This window comes from Scardinius erythrophthalmus (genome assembly GCF_964197995.2).
Source record: "Scardinius erythrophthalmus genome assembly, chromosome: 13".
In the NCBI taxonomy this organism is placed as follows: Eukaryota; Metazoa; Chordata; class Actinopteri; order Cypriniformes; family Leuciscidae; genus Scardinius; species Scardinius erythrophthalmus.
Genome location: NC_138233.1, coordinates 40,419,404 through 40,434,828, shown reverse-complemented (window position 1 = coordinate 40,434,828; position 15,425 = coordinate 40,419,404). Strand labels below are relative to the sequence as shown.

Sequence of the window (15,425 nt, the reverse complement as noted above, 5' to 3'; positions counted from 1 at the left end):
ATTTTCAAACAACCATATTTTACATTTGTCTTTTGCCCACATCAGGGAATTTAGACATCACATTACAAATTTCCTCTCAGATCGTGTCTCTGTCGCACTGGACGTCTTAGCCACAGCACACACCAGATTCAGATAAGCAAACTGTTTCAGCCAATCACACGCTTATCTTTTTAAAGCAAAACATCAGCTCTTAGTTCTTTCATGGTCAACCTCCATGTCTTTCTACACTAACAAACTGTTTGTTTAATCAGACACACATTTTACATTTAGCAACTGTTCATCCAGTAATACTGCTTCTACTTATTTGATCACATTTCATCTCAATTTTAGTTGTCAAGTTCTCAATTACTTCAATGTTTTTTCTAGGAGTTTATCAATCTGCAATTAGGATTCACACTAACTTTGAGGAGGCTAGCACTCTCCGCTTGTGATGCATTTTTTTGCATTTATCATTGTAAATAATCTGTCAGATTAGTCTCTCTATATCATCTAAACCCTTTTAAAGTATTCCATTAAAACACAATCATCCTTTTAGTTAACGGTACTTTTAAAATATTTTGCAACTCATTTGTTGGAGTCATTATTATCTGTAATTTTACATCAACCTGTATTCATCAATTCACTAGCTCTTTCCTTCAAAACGATTCCCTTAAGACTTAAATCTTTCAACCTTCTTTTAATCTTCGATCTTCTTACGACTTCCATCTATTAACTTTCCTTTAACTTTCTTTTCTCCCTTGCACGTTCATTTCACTTTCTTTAGCACTGCGTTCACATTCTTAGTTCTTTCTCAGACGAAAACTTTAATATCGTCATTTAAATACTGTTCTACTTTCTTTCACGTTATCACTTTCTTTTCTGAGTGTCCATTTACAATTACGGGCTGAATGGCCCTGCTGACCACAATTAAAACACTCTCTTTACCTATAGTTTGATCATTGAGCTTGCAAACAGCTCCAACTTACTGCACACCCTTGAAGCAATGTGTCCCGATCAGGAATGTAAACAGAGCCACTGATAAGCAGTTCTCTGTATTCTTTTACAGTCCACCAGTGTGGATTCAATCCCAATAGCCAAATCATACTCTTCATAAAGTATAAACATTTGTGCTATATGCCATCAATTTTATTAAAACTGGGTTGAAACAGTATTCCTCTATCAAATGGTTAGGCTGCAGATTCAACTTAACGTTATCATTATTTTCTCAGTCCCACTTATCTCTGCTGTTATTCACACTCATTTCTTGCTTTTCATTCAAACCAACATTCAACCGTTGCTTCACAGTTTTATACACACATGTTTTGCACTGGCACAACTTTCCTATGTCTAACATGCCTTTTTCCCCATAGTTTTCTTCATTGCACAGTACACCGGCGTGCAATATTTACTGTTGGACGTTCCCATAATGGCTGTCTTTTTCTCTATCACTATTGCTCGTGGCTTTTGACAATTTAGCGCGCTCTGACTTTTCACCCAAAATCAGAAGGGTTGAAATTAATTACTGCTTACTTTCAATATCTTTCCCTGGAATTCAGTTTTGGCCTGGAAATCTTTTATTTCCTGCCCTTTTGAAACTTTATTCCAGTGATCAATTATTTCGGCCCTCTGAATTAATTTCCTTATTAACGAGTACTTAGCTTCGGTCCGGACAATATCTTTGACCTTACGTCTCAATTTCCGTTCCCTTTTTGAAAGCCTTCCCTTTTCCCCGTACCACAGCTCTAGTTTCAGTTTTCAAATACAGCCATTATGGTTCACCCATAAAATTCTCTTTTATCTAAAATAATTTTCTCTTTAAAATCCCATAATTTTTCTTAAAATCCCCAAAAGAAAATATTTACTGTCTCTTACCAGAGATGCTTCTGTTGCCACCGGGTTCTTTCTGATTCCAGTGGAGTTCCTCCCGGCCCTGATAGCAGTTGGCTCTTCTCTCTCAATTCTGCGAGGTAAGACTAAAGCCTGTGCTTCAGGATGATCAATCGTCCATCCGCTTTACTCAGGGCCAGAAGAAACTGCCATGGAATCCCAACTTCTGACACCAGTTGTTGTGGCAAAAATATTCATTAAACAATCATCACCTGCGTAAGAGACATTTCTGAGTCAAATTGTCTTTTAAAAGTATTTATTCTTGCAAGAAGGCCCAGTTGCCACACAGAAGTCACCAGTACAGTCTGTGAAACAAGTGCGACCAGGGAGGGAGGGCAGAGGAGCCTTTATACTGATTTCAAGGTCTCTTGCTTACAGGCCCTTATCTAAACAAAGGAAGGTTTCTCTGCTAGTCATCTAATTCTGCTGAGTTTATTCTTACAAACTCACAAGTTCTAAATTGGCCGGCCTCTGACCCTAGGGGTCAGAGCCCCTTTTCAACCTGCCTCCTCCTGATGTCTCACCTGTTTCCCAGTGTTTAAAAACATTAGTCATATGTTGGCAGACTACGTACAGTCCAGCAAAGATCATTTCAATGTCTTAATAATGAAAATAATGAAAATCAACACTGTGAATCAATGAAAATCTAAATTTTCCATTACAACATCCCAGCCCTAATGTATCGTCAGATTACTTCTTTTAACTTAAACTTGATTTTGTGAATAAGCTACAAACAAGACATTCAGTCATTAAGTCTCCTCACAGTCAAGTCAAGTCATCTTCATTTATATAGCGCTTTTAACAATGTAGATTGTTTCAAAGCAGCTTTACAGAGATAAACGTATAATTTAAGGTAACAGAGATTGTTTGGCTTTATAGCGGTTCTTTAATAAAGTTATTTTCCAGCTAAAATTAGTTTTGATTGATTCGCTTCCGTCGCAACGATCATTTGTTATTAAATTAGGGGCCGCTAAGACGACACCATTATCTCTACACAGACTTTAAACGCGAACCTCTGATAAACGCTGAAGGCGTTCATATGCGCATTAAGAATTGGTTCTATAGTTATGTGCGGTTGAATATATATGTTTGCAGGTTTGTATAATTACCTACAAACCAAGCCTAAACATAGTACTGGTGTTTCCTTATAAATTTTGATACAGAATTTTATTTTATTTAGAAAAATTAAATTTGGTATTGGTAAATTGGTAAATTCACGAAACGAATTTTCCCGACAACGCTTTTTTGTATTATGTGAATGCTAGGTCAAAGAGATGTGTCTTTAATCTAGCTTTGAACTGACAGAGTGTGTCTGCTTCCCGGACAATAGTAGTAAGGCTGTTCCAGAGTTTTGGTGCTAAATAGGAAAAGGATCTACCGCCAGCAGTCGATTTAGATATTCTAGGTATTATCAACTGGCCGTAATTTTGAGATTGCAACAGTCATTTTCTATAGTTCCCTCTGTCACATTCCTCATGATATTCCCAGGGGAGGGTCTTTGTCTCTTCAGGTGTGAATCACTGCATTATTCATGATGAGTCACGCCCCAATAAGTGTCTTACAAAAGTTAAATGACTATATTGTTTTGTATGAATGAGTGCTCAGGAGGATTTTTACATTGTTTTGAAGAAAAAACTCTAGGCTACAAGATGCAGTTCTAAAAAAAAGTCTTGTGAACAAATGTTTACTATGTGTTATATGGCCTTATTTCAGTGAATTATAATTATTTTAAAAACCACGCACAAACGTTATTTTCTCAAAAACCTTTATGTACATGTTGCTCATATATTACTGTAGCCCTGTTTGTGCTGAATACAGTGTAATCAGACTGTGGCATCCGAGACAATTACAGTTACCAAAGCACCGACTACGCCACCTTGGGAGTTTCACCCCAGGAATTATGCCTAAAGGCTACACAGGTTCACCACCAAGGCAGTTATAAATGGGAGACACAGACTTGTGTACAAAGTTACAAAAAGTGCTTTATTTTAATCAGTTTAAAATAACAATCCAATGCTTAACAACAAATTGGGGCACACACACGTACTCACACACACACACGACAATCCACAGGGCTGCAACCTTACTTCAGGTTAATTAGGTGAAAGATCAATTCCAGTTTGTGCCACACACACTTGTACTAATGTGAGATCTCATGCATACAGCAAAGCACTGCAATCCGTGAGAAACACCACCACCGCACATCACACGCCCTCGTCCCGAGTAAACTTGCAGCTCCTGAGGAATACACACGCACACGCCAAACATAAGTTAGTAACAATGTTAAATTTTGCAACCAAACAGCCACATAAAAGAAAAACTTCAGATTAAGTTTACTAAACCATTAAGAATCATCAGAAAACAAAAATAGAAAAAAATAAACAAATATCTGAAAATGGTAAGACAGCTACAACCATCAAGCCAATTAAATCAAACCAATAATTAAATTAAGTTGAAATTATAAGATCAGCTGACTAATCGGAAAAATAAACAATACTCAATACACCCAAGATAAATGGTTTCTTTTCAAAATGAAAAGGAATCAGCCACTGAGTTATAACACAAAAGTAAGTAAATCACAACAAAAACACAATATGAAACAAAATAAACAAATGCCCTTAAAGAAAAGAGCTCAACCACACAAACCAAAACAACAGAAAAAAATAATAATATTCCACACGCCCCAATAGACGGGAGTACGCTCAAAAGCGATCCTGATGAAGACAGCACACTGGACGTGTGCTCCTCGTGGGAACAAAGCAGCGATATAATCGTGAAAGCGAAGCCACACTTTCTCCTAAAATTTAAACAAACAATTAAAAAGAGACGGCATGCAAAATCATTCGTCGAGACTTACGAACAAAGAGATTTTGCACTTACCAGCAGATCGTTCCGGAACTGACTAGTCAACACATTCAAGCACTCGGTTTAAAAGGAATAATGATCCAGTGTATGTTCTTATACACTAACGCCCTAAAGCCATATTAACAGTCATTAACATTGCCAAATGCTGAAATTACATAAGATTTTAATTAAACATACGTACCAGGCCGACAAGAGAAAGTAACACGCCAACGTAAAAGGCAAGATTAGAGGGCATGCGCACATACGAGTATAAAACTCGCTTACGGAGTGACAAAGCCACACGGGAGGGGAACAGCAAATGGCAAGTGAAGCTACCTAAACAAAACACTCCTGTTAGCGTTTACACATCAACTCTTAACTGCCAATACATCACTTTTTCCTACCTGAAATGCTTCACCCCAATCACAAACCCAGCCAGGAGAAGAGACAGCACCCCAGAGGGGAGTCGCTTACCTGAGCTACGAATGTGTGACGCTTATATGTGTACGTAACACGGCGCCCATTACTGACGTCACACAAGCGTCATAACTCTCATGTCACAAGACATTAGCCATTAATATGTTTTTAAGCAACTGTAAAGGGCACAAATGTCAGGGCATGTTAAAACTTCTCCAGGACCCAAAATACCCTTAGGGCCCAGAGGGTTAAAGGGCCACCGCTTATTTCACTAGCTCTGGCTTATATGGCTGTTCATCTGAGGCCATCGCACCCTGGTGACCAGGAAGAGAACTGCAGAGTAACTATAATCAGCCAGTAACAGTGACAACACAATCATTAATGTGCCCATCTCATGCTGTATGTCACATGACTTATTAAACCCTCAGTGATTCACAAACCTCACTGACTGTCCAAATCACTCAGTAATCAGACAATTCTGTCCAAATACAATGATTTACTCTTACTTTGTTAAAGAGATGTTTAAGAGATTTCATGAGGCAAACTCTGATGCTCTATAATTTCTAATATAATTTAGATGGAATAATTTAATTTTGTTTTCAAAACATTTTAAAGTTGCTTAGATAAAAGTGTTAAAAACTTTAGTTCACCCAAAAATAGACATTCTGTCATCATTGATTTACGCTCATGTAGCTTTAAACCTGTATTTTTTTCTTCATTTCTGTGGAACATAAAAGAAGATCTTTTGAAAGAATGTTGAAAACCAATCAGAGACACTGAGATATTTCTCTAAATATATTCTCTAGTGTTTCGACAGAAGAAAGTCATACATGTTTGGTATGACATGAGGGTGAACAAATGATGACAATTTACATTTTACTTTGGGTGAACTATTCCTTTAAATATACATACACTGGGAAAATTCCTGTTTTTATATATTAGACCAGCATGGTTTCTTCATAAGCAAATCTGAAGATCACTCAAAGGCTTTTATGTTTAACATCTAGAACGTCTAAAACATTAAGCATAAGAATCTCTCTGGATCTGCTTATGTAGCTTCAATAACACTAATAACAAGCAAGTGAACTTTTCAAACAAAAATGTTTGCTCTTAAATGTATATTTATAATTTTATTTACATGTGAATGTTAATGAGGTGAAAGAGATCATAATTTCTTAATAAAAAGCATTAGCATATCTAGACCAGAGCAACTGAAAGGTACATAATAGTACAAATGTTTAGTTGGTGTGTAGAGAAGAGACTCCATCCACAGAACAAAGACAATATACTGAATATCTGTGCATTAGCAACAGACACACACACACAGCTAACTTAATATAAAATGAAACTGAATAACAAACAAACAAATATATTCTGTGCATAAAATGTAGGTAATAGATAATGAGATAATGTTAAAATATATATATACATTTTCTTAACAAATTTCACATTGTAGACTATATATCATATGATACATTTGTGCTATACTTGACAATCACATTTATGATTAGAAATATTTTAATAATTATGTATGAGTTCAATCCAGACATTATTATATTTGTAGGCCTTAAACTGAAGAGCCTGAAGATTTCTGCGGACAGACTCATCTGACCTGCTTCATCCTCTGTTCCACCTTTAAATAAAACTAAACCATAATTTGGCTGAATACTAAACAAACATTAAGCATTCAATATCACGTGTTTCTAATACGCATGCTAACACACATGCTACATTATTTAATTGTAAAGTCTGAGTCTCTTCCACCTGTATGAAACACATTTACACATTAATCCTCCTCATAGACAGTAATGAGGCTCTTCTGTGGATCTCCTGATGGTCACTGATCCTCTCATCTCCGTTTCCCAGATTTAAACTGATGTAATGATTTATTAGGGACGTTTGGTGATTGATCTTCATCTACTCTCTAAGGTGAAACCAGAAGAGAAAACAATCAGTGTTCAGTGGAACAAAGTGGAAATTACATATTTAATGACTTTCCATTATCCTGCAGAGATATTTCTCAAACAATATTTGAGTTTTCAGTATAATAGATTTAAAACATGAATGAGGTTCATATGTGTGTGTGTTTGTGTTGGTGTGACTGCAGAAGGACCTGCGACTCCTATTAACCCTCTGGGGTCTAAGGTGTTTTTGGGGTCCTTGAGATGTTCTGACATGCCCTGACATTTTTGCTTTTTTCAGTTGCTTATAAACATATTAATGGCAAAAAAAGTTACACACTATTTAGCACAAACAGGGCTACCATGAAATGTGAGCAACAAGAATGTACATGTCTGCATTTTTGAGAGAATAATGTTTATGCATGGTTATTGAAAAAACTAAAAACTAAAGTTTCTGAAATAAGGCCATAAAACACATTCTAAATATGTGCCAATAAGACTTTTGTCTAAAAGATGTCATTGCCTAGTGTTTTTTCTTCAAAATGAAGTGAAAATCACCCTGCCTTATCATTCACATAACATAATACATTGATTTGAATTTTGCAAAGCACTTTCTCTTTGGAAAGGCCATTAGCGGAGTGGGCATCAACGGTCATGCATATATAGTGGTTCACACCTGAGGAGACAATGGGGCCTGCATACTTAATTAGCCATTCATTCAGGTGAGTCACTGAGCCACAAGAATGCAAGAGCAACAGTTGGAAGCATCTCAATTCTTTTTTATTTTTCCACATATTGTGCTTGCAATTTGGCCTATAATATCCAAGGAAAACATGTCTAGTAATTGTGCAGTTAATTCTCATTCTGTATTTTCAGTTTTGGAATATTTATCCTCTCCCCAAATTTGTCAATAATAAAACACAATAAAAGTTATTTAAAGAAAAGGCTTATATTTACCTTTTAATAGTTTGTTTACATCTACCTTGTAAATATATTTTTTTATTAAAAAGGTTAGCCTACAATTACAACAATTCAAGTGTAATCTTTCTTTGTAAAAACTAAAGTATACATTTTATCATACATATTTCAAAGTTAAGGATTTGATTGATTATTTGATAACTTTATTTTTGACAAAACATATTATATTTAACATAAGCAAATATTGGCAAACTTATTTGAAAGCTTATTTGAGGTGGCAGATATTTTACATTAAAAATGTATAATCTATCCAAAACTAATCAACGAAATGTTGTCTTTCATATGTCTGTAACATAGGTCTTTCATTTTTATTATAAGAAATATAAATGTTAATTTGCAGTTTAATACGTTGCTTATACAAATACATTTTATTTCAACATATTTTAGTCGATATTTACTGAGTGTAGCAATACAGTTTGCTAAAACCGAAACATTCATACACAAACAGAAACGCCTGACTGTAACGTTGTTTTTATGAAATATTAGGGCATATAAATGTTAATTTTCAGTTTAAAACGTTGCTTATACAAATAGCCTACATTTTATTTCAACATATTTCTGTCGATTTTTACTCAACTCAGTACGGCAATACAGTTTGCTAAAACATCATCATTCATTCACACAGAGACGCAATTTAAATTTAAACAGTCTTTTTGCGAGCTGTGGTAAACAGCGCGCATCTCTGCCGTTCATTCATCAAAAACAGAAACCCGATTCACGTGAGAAGAAAAAAAAACTTACAGTATTCCTCAGCTCGCTCCTCGATATACCCGCACTTCTGAGGTACTTTTTTCATTATTGTTATTCCTCACAGCGCTACGAGACGGTGTAAACAAGTAATGATCTGAATAAACTTGTGTTTCTCGAGCTGATATGGGGGCGTTCACAGGATTGCGCGGATTGCCTCATTCATTTGCGTTTGAATAGCGCGCGCTCTCCGTAGGTGGAGTCACATTACATTTGAATTAGTTGTAATGAGGTCGACTGGAATCGCTCTCTTTTAATACAGATTTCACAAGATGAGAATATTTGTTTTTTATATAAATTACTTCATTTAAGAGAAGAGAATTCAAGCTTCATGCCTGTATGTCTGTTTGCCTGTTTGACTGAGTATTCGCTGAGTTATTGTTCATTTTCGGACGCGTTTCAGAATGGACTACACTGACAGATAGAAGGCAGAACTCGCATCACGTTTATTTTTCTTTATTTGGCAAAAAGCACAACACTTTGTTTTTATTGTGAGTATACACAAAAATAATACACATTTAACAGAATCGATTGATGTATGGCACAAGCATATAAGATAAAAATTAATATTTTATTTTATTTATTTGTTTTCACTGATAAGGAAAAAAACGAGCCTATCGCGGCGGCGCGATAGCCGACCTCAGGGGGTTAAGTCTCTGTAAAGGAGAAACACACGCTGATGAGTGTATGGCGTATGGAATAAACCACAGCGAGCAAATACTAATGTTACTTTCAGTTAAAACCTTTCAGTTAAATTTCCATGAGTTAAAGCAGTTTGTCCTCTAGTTTGAACATGTTTGTAGTCTCTTAGTAAATAACTGAGAGTAAAGTAAGTGTAAAGTAGTGTGACGTGTTGCTTGTCACAGTAAAAACACACTAGAGACAGAGACATTTCTCATGTGAGCTGGACGCTGTGAGCTGAAGCTGGAACTGCACTGATTTTAGTAAGAGTGCAGCGTTTTACCTCAATCTGACCAAGTCTGTTTTCACACTGAAATGATTCACTATTACTGACACAGTTAATAAAGCAGGTGTTGGTGTATAAAGCCGTGACAGTGAGCTTTTGTTCTCTTTCCTCCTTTGTGTTAAACATTATAATCAACTTTACATTTTGTTCTCACACAAACCCTTTTGCAATAAAGCTTAATGATAATGTCCTTTAATGAATGTTTGAAAGGTTTGTTCTCATATCAGAGGTAAATGAAGATCTCTTTAATATCATAAAGTGATGTTTCCTCACCTCAGGTCACAGTTTGAGTCTCGTAGCTCGTCTCTGAGTCGCTGCTTTGAGTCTCCTATATTATTGTAACTCAGATCAAGATCTTTTAAAAACTGCAGTGCTTTTGAGTTAGTCAAAGACTGAGTTAAAGAAGAAACATCTGTAATGCCACAGTTCTGTAGACTAGAAAGACAAACAGGGGAAGAGAGATTATCTTACAAACAATTTTACATATAATTTGATATAATATAATGTGAACTCAGACTCTTCATGAGATATTAAGTATAAAGTATTTTAGTTTAATCTGTTGAAGAAATGTTAAACATTTTCTTTCTTGTATGTGAATGTGACTGACCTCAATCTCTCCATTTTACAGTGTGAATCCTTCAGTACGGCACATAAGTGCTTCACTCCTGTGTTTTCTAGATTATTCACGCTCAGGTCCAGCTCTCTCAGGTGTGATGGGTTTGATTTCAGAGCTGAAGTCAGGATGAGACACTGTTTCTCTGTAATACTGCATCCTCTCAGACTGAAGACAGAAAGAGAAAATGACTCAAATCCATGTTAAGTTCATGTGTGAGTTAAATGCATCATTAAAAAATGACATACAGTCACTAATACACCAGCAAAATCATGTAAACTAGGGCTGCAACCAACAATTATTGTGATAATCGTTTAATCTTTTAAACCTAAAGACAACTGATTGCTTACTATTTTAAAGCAGCAATTATAACTACTAAATAAAAAATTATAATAAACAAAAACTAAAGCACAAAATGATAACTTGTATGAGGTATTAGGAACACATTCACTGAACATAGTAATTATATAACATTAAAGGGGGGGTGAATTACTGTTTCATGCATACTGAGTTTTTTACACTGTTAAAGAGTTGGATTCCCATGCTAAACATGGCCAAAGTTTCAAAAGTTAAGTTGTACGTTTGAAGGAGTATTTTTGTTCCAAAAATTGTCCTTCCGGTTTGTCACAAGTTTCGGAAAGTTTTTTTCGAGTATGGCTCTGTCTGACATAAGAGAGGGCGGAATTTCCTTATATGGGTCCTAAGGGCACTTCTCCGGTAAGATCGCGGGCGCGCGCGCACTCGTAAAACAGAGCAAGAGAGTGAAAGCAGTTCGCCATCAAAGCGCCCTGCCCGGCTTTTGGGAAGTCAATGTCACCAAAGAAGTGTGTTTTTGGTTGCCAGGGCAAGACAACCCTGCACAGATTCCCAAAGAACCCGGCGTTAAGGCACCCGTGGATGGAGTTTATTTTCCTGAGCATAAACGTTGTGTAAGAATGTTGTTCCCTGCATTTCGACGATAATTGTTTTATAAACAAAGCCCAGATCGTCTAATGCTTAAGGATCGAGCAGTCACAATGATAAAGGTTCGCGGTCGTGCGTTGGAACGGTGAGTAAAACTGTTGAACAAATGTCTCTGTGTGTTGTTAGCTCGGCGCGTTAGCACAGCTTTAGCTTCGCCCACACGGCCCGCCCCCAGCCGCTCGTTTTTTTCCGGAAAGACTCGGTACAGCCAATCTTTCAATTAAAAATATAATAAAACAAAAGACTTTTTGGAGATATGAAGGATGCAATATTACTCTATAGGTACTCAAGATTAACAGGAGATTGAGTGAAAATGAGCATTTCACCCCCCCTTTAACCCTCTGAGGTCGGCAAACGTGCCCGCGCGTTTTGCTGGATTTTCTTCACATAGTAACTTAATAGACTTAAAGGGTTAGTTCACCCAAAAATGAAAATTCTGTCAGTAATTACTCACCCTCATGTTGTTCCAAATGCGTAAGACCTTCGTTCATCTTCGGAACACAAATTAAGATATTTTTGATGAAATCTGAGCCATGTCTCACTCCTCCATAGGCTGCTATGTGACCGAAACTTGCTGGCCCAGAAAAGTTATTAAAGAGATCGTTAATATAGTCCAAGTGACTCCAGTAGCTCAATCTTAAGTATATCAAGCGACGAGAATACTTTTTGTGCGCAAAAACAAACAAAAAGAACAACTTTATTCCACTATTCATTTCCTTCTCTCTGGATCTCTAGTTGGTTCGCGTAGTGTTTTTGCGCAGCGCGTCTGTGTTACACGTCACCACGTAGGCTCACTATTGGCCGACGCCGGTCATGTGTGTGATGCGTGATGACGTGCAACACAGACGCGCAGCGCAAAAACACTACGAGGCCCAGAGAGAAGGAAATGAAAAGTGGAATAAAGTCGTTATTTTTGTTTGTTTTTGCGCACAAAAAGTATTCTCGTCGCTTGATATACTTAAGATTGAGCCACTGGAGTTACTTGGACTATATTAACGATCTTTTTAATAACTTTTCTGGGCCAGCAAGTTTCGGTCACATAGCAGCCTATGGAGGAGTGAGACATGACTCAGATTTCATCAAAAATATCTTAATTTGTGTTCCGAAGATGAACGAAGGTCTTACGCGGTTGGAACAACATGAGGGTGAGTAATTACTGACAGAATTTTCATTTTTGGGTGAACTAACCCTTTAAGTTTCTCCGTCATTTATGGTCATACAGAAAAAAGAAATATGAAAAAAGAATCTGTGATATTTCTACTTTTGTATGTGTCCACTTACAATCGAATCAAAACATTGTGCTTTTGTAAAATAAAGAAAATAAACAGGGTGTGCTCTCTGCCTCCTCGTCGCGGTGAACTTTTTTTTTCTTGAGCACGTCTATAAACTGAAACAAAACTCAGCGAATACTTGTCACACATTTATGAGCCATATACCTTTATAATCATTTAATTGTGTACTTTTAAATGATCGGATTCACACTGAAAACAAATATTCTCTGTTTAAGTCATTTGTATAAAACCAACAAGATGTCCAGCTTCTCACGCGCTTGCTAATTATTTTTAATTCGACCACAAGACGTGCGCAAAAGATATTCGCATGCAAATGTCCACATGGAACGCGATCGCGCTCATTAGCCTACCTCAAAAAACAAAACAGTTGAAGTTGCAGTTGAACTGTTGCTAGATATATGGTGAATATTATAATATTTGGACCCGTGTTTACTGTTACTGTGTTTGTGGATATCTGCTCAAACGTAGATATGTATAATATGGTAACCATAATGTTTTATATTTTGGAGCGAGCTCAGGTTTTGAATGTATCGCGATCGCGTTTGAAACGATCACGTTTGAAAAGCAATACGCACCAAACAAAGGCTTCATGTTTTTACTATTATCTTATTTCATATCATCATAACGAATGGAAACATTTGAAGTAACATATGATAATCAATATATTTTTCTGTAGCGTAGTTGTTACTGAAATCTTTTGGAAGATTTATAGGCTGCTATAGGTTATTGTTGTTATTATTTTATGCAGCACTGTACATAGCCTATGCTTACAAGGCACAACAAACCTGGTTTTCATTATATTATATATTGTTGGAAACATTTGTGTGTGTGTGTGTGTGTGTGTGTGTGTGTGTGTGTGTGTGTGTGTGTGTGTGTGTGTGTGTGTGTGTGTGTATTCTGTGAATTTTAAAAAGCAATTTTAACCAGAAAAATCTAAAATTTATTCCCAATAAATTTTAGAACTATATTCCCTATAGTTTTTCTTGATATCAGTATGTTCACTTTTTTTTTCTTTCAGGGACCAGATGCCACTGTGTCCTGCTGACTTCAACATTCACATGAGTCTCTGTATAAAGTCTCTGGTAAAGTGAAAATCAAACACCTTGGAAATGAAAGGTATGTACAATGTTTTTAGGAATGGCACAAAGGTCTCTGTCTTTGGATGATTGTTTTCAATAGTGTGCTTTTTTGTCATTTGTTGTGTATATTTGGATTATTTTGTGTTGTAAATAAATCCAAACAATCAAAAAGCCATTCTTTTTTAAATCTCCTCATTCTTTGTGCAAGGTTGCCCAGAATGACATAGCTCCTAATAGGGCCATTAGGGAGCGTCTTTGTCTTTCTCAGGTGTGAAATATCCTTACATATTAATGAGATTATCCGCCCCTTCGTATAAAGCTTTATCACACAAAACACGTCTTACAGTTTTTAAATCAATATATTGTCTTCTCTGAATGAGCAGTCAGGGTGATTTTCACATAGTTTTAGAGCAAATATTCTAGGCTACGTGATACAATTTTCAAAAGTCTTGTGAAGAAATAATCAGTATGGGTTTCATGACGTTATTTCAGTGAGAATTTTTTTTTTTTGTATTTTCACAAACCACGCATAAATGTCATTATCTCAAAACTACAAACTTTTACATACATGCTGCTGATATATTATTGTAGCAGAGTTTGTGCTGAATACAGTGTAATCAGACTTTAGCCATGAAAATGTCACAAGTATCAGAAATGAGCACAAATGTCAGAGCATATCTGAACACCTCCAAGGTCCAGAAAACAGCTCAGATCCCAGTGGGTTAACCTGTTAAGCTGCAACCCCACTTTTGAAAAATCCCCAGAAATGACATACCCAAACTGAAACAGATACAGTTCATGAACCCTTTGTACTAAAAGCACAAGTATGATCTCATTTGAAAGCTGACACCTGGCAGTTTATTGTAAATGTCGAATTAATTATTGTCATAATGAAAAAAATAGTTATAAATAGCTTCAAAGTTTTGTAAAGTTATTAGAAATTTATTTTTATGAAACATCTTCATGAAAATAAAATTGAAGTTGGCACTGTAGCAATCTAGAAATGCACTACAGCTAAAGCCACATGTCTGACCATATTATATTTAAAATATGAAGATGATAAGTCTAAAACTCTGTATTTAGTTAAATGTTTTTCAAGATAGAAGCATCTAGAGCTAGCTAGCATGTTAGCTTAGCACACCATCAATACATGACAATTTATGAGATTAAAACCATGTTTGTGCTCCAAACGTACTTTATAACGCAAATAAAATGTTTTCAATAATCTTCTGTGATCTAATTTGGCATCAGATAAAAAAATCAGACAGAAAATATACTATTTGATAGTATTCTGCACAATGATTAGTCTATATAGATTAGCATTACATTATAAATATAATCTATTATTATGGAAATACCTGGCATGGCTTGAAAAACACAGGTAACTCAAATATCATTGCAATCATGTTTATTGTCTTCAAAACATCTTAATCTGCATGTAACAGCGATCTCTTGTTAGCTTTGTGTGTATCTGTGACGTCCTGGAATGTCACATGATCATGGCTCTTCTTCATGTTCCATATATGGGTTATTATTGTGCATATAGCGCCCTCAGGCTATTGGTATGAATTGAAAACACAGTATATAGAGTACAAAGCGCATATAAGGATTACATCGACGCATTTAGATATAAATTCAATAAATATTATTCCTGTCAATAGAATCTGATGTAAACTTATGAGAATCTATCAATATTTCTCCAAATCTGCACATTTTTGAGCTAAAAGCCCTGAGGGACGTTGTTTTGTGAATCGCTGT

At 36.0% G+C, this 15,425-nt stretch overlaps 1 pseudogene across 1 annotated transcript in view; it reads right to left on the bottom strand.

Moving 5' to 3' along the window:
* The window catches only part of LOC308700509, a 209,955-nt pseudogene that overhangs the window by 165,397 nt on the left and 29,133 nt on the right, over window positions 1-15,425 (bottom strand). The window contains exon 11 of the transcript XR_014032262.1: window positions 10,328-10,501. The product of XR_014032262.1 is annotated as an uncharacterized misc_RNA (transcript). The remainder of the gene's footprint in view (window positions 1-10,327; window positions 10,502-15,425) is intronic.